The 1,984-nt window shown below is 32.7% G+C and overlaps 1 long non-coding RNA gene across 1 annotated transcript; it reads right to left on the bottom strand.

Moving 5' to 3' along the window:
• Window positions 1-1,382: 1,382 nt before the first annotated feature.
• On the bottom strand, window positions 1,383-1,984 carry LOC9298993. Its single transcript, XR_002330435.1, has 2 exons — window positions 1,949-1,984; window positions 1,383-1,838 (listed from the first exon to the last, which is right to left on the bottom strand). It is a non-coding gene; the product is annotated as an uncharacterized LOC9298993 (long non-coding RNA).

The following is a 1,984-nucleotide window of genomic DNA, read 5'->3' as shown; positions in this document are numbered from 1 at the left end:
TTCCATATTGTTTGCTTGTTTCAACTTTTAAATATTTTGCACCAATATTTAAAATTATTATACAAATTTGAAAAAGGAAAATATTACGAGTGTTTCTCGCTTAAAACTTCTAATATCAAAATATAATAGATAAGATTCGATCTCTATCAACGAATTTTCACTCCTATAACGACAGCCATTTTGGTTATTAATTTTATTATATGACGAAATATATTTATGCAAAAATAATTCACATGGTTGAAATTATTTTTTGAAGGAATATTATCGTGAGTGGATATATAAGGATGATATTTTATTTGAAGAGATTGTACATATTTGGGTTTGAGGCAACTTCTTAATTGGCGGTGGTTTGGTGGGGTATCTTCCATGTTACCCCCAAACGCTTTGATATTTCACGCTTCTTTAATTTTATTTGTCTACACAAAAGCTCACAATCAAAAAATATGAGAATTCTTTTTTTTTATTTTGTTTCTGTTTCTCTCTTTTTGTTCCATTCTGTGGTTGTTATCCAAGTTTGGCATTTTCTGTTTCTTAACCACTTTATACCTCATATTTTTTGTACATATACAAATTCAAAACAATATCTAAAACACTTGCCACATATTTCATCTATATTTGTCGACTATAGTTCAAGGATTTTTTTAGGAAAGAAAAATATCTTAGTAATATCTTAGTCTATCCTTTTCCTTTTTATACGAAAGGTCTTGTAAGTGCATATATCTTGTCAAGTAGTAGAAAGTAGAGTATAATATCACAAGTGAAACTACAAAATTGGACAAAATAAAATTAGAAGGAAATATAAAAGGAAAGATAAAATCACATGGTTGTGGCTTGTGGGTCACTCAAAATAGGCCCATATAATTCGAAAGGCCCACACAAGTTATTGTTCAAAAAGCTAGAAAATAAGTAAGATTACGTGGAGAATCATTTTGACAAACAAATGAGTGGAGAAGAAAGGGGATCATTAGTAAATAAATGTGATCGGGTCTAGTAGGGCTTCGATTAGTCTATTTCCCAAATTTATCTCTCTGATATATCAATTTCAAGTCACTTGGTCTCATTTCTTGTGATTCTAATTCGATTTCGTTATTTTCTTCCCCATGATTCGTGTCCCGATCCGTATCATATATTTGTTGTAATTTTTGTATCATAGCAAAAAAATATAAAAAGAATAATGAAGTTGCGTTTATTTTGTTGATATATAATTTTATTTGTTGACGTTATAGCAGTGTTGAATGCACTGAATTCGGTGACGTTAGGACACGAATTGTTAATGGGCTAAATAATAATTATATGGGCTTTGTACGATGGGCCAGTAACGAGTGATGAGAATAGTAACTACCCAATAAGCTGAAGACAAATTTGGAATTAGGCTTCCTGACAAAACAAAAAGTTGATGGGCTCAATTTCAATCCAATTTTTTAGGATAACAAATCACACAAAGAGACAGACTATAGAAGCTATATAGAGTATTGCTATTGCAGAACAGTTTTGAAGCATTCTTCTTCCCCTGCAATGGCAATGACAATGACAAAAAAAGACTACAAAAAAAACCAAGTTTACTTATTTGATCAGTTTCATCCCAAAAGTAACACAAAGCCATGTCTGTAAACAATGTGACATGGATTACAACTTATGAATCCCAGAGAATGGATTGAAAGACAGGTTTACTTGCGAGGAGCTTTCTTCTTTCCTGCAATCGCAACGGCTTTGCCCTTTTTGGTGCGAGCGTTAGTTTTGGTTCTTTGTCCTCTGCAAGGCATTCCATGTCTATGTCTACTACCTCTGTAGCAGTCTACTTCGACCAGTCTCTGTATTTCCGATCCAACACGCCTCCTCTTTAAAATCGAAACAAACAAAAAAAACAGTTTTGAGAGACAGAAAGATAGAAGAGTAGCTTTAAGACCATGATAAGAAAGTTGAAAGTGATCGGATAAAAGGATTATACCAATTCATCACCATGCTGGTGCTGGCCAACTTCTTC

The sequence above is a fragment of the Arabidopsis lyrata genome (genome assembly GCF_000004255.2).
Source record: "Arabidopsis lyrata subsp. lyrata unplaced genomic scaffold ARALYscaffold_89, whole genome shotgun sequence".
Taxonomy (NCBI): domain Eukaryota; kingdom Viridiplantae; phylum Streptophyta; class Magnoliopsida; order Brassicales; family Brassicaceae; genus Arabidopsis; species Arabidopsis lyrata.
This window is presented reverse-complemented; position numbering and strand designations above follow the sequence as displayed.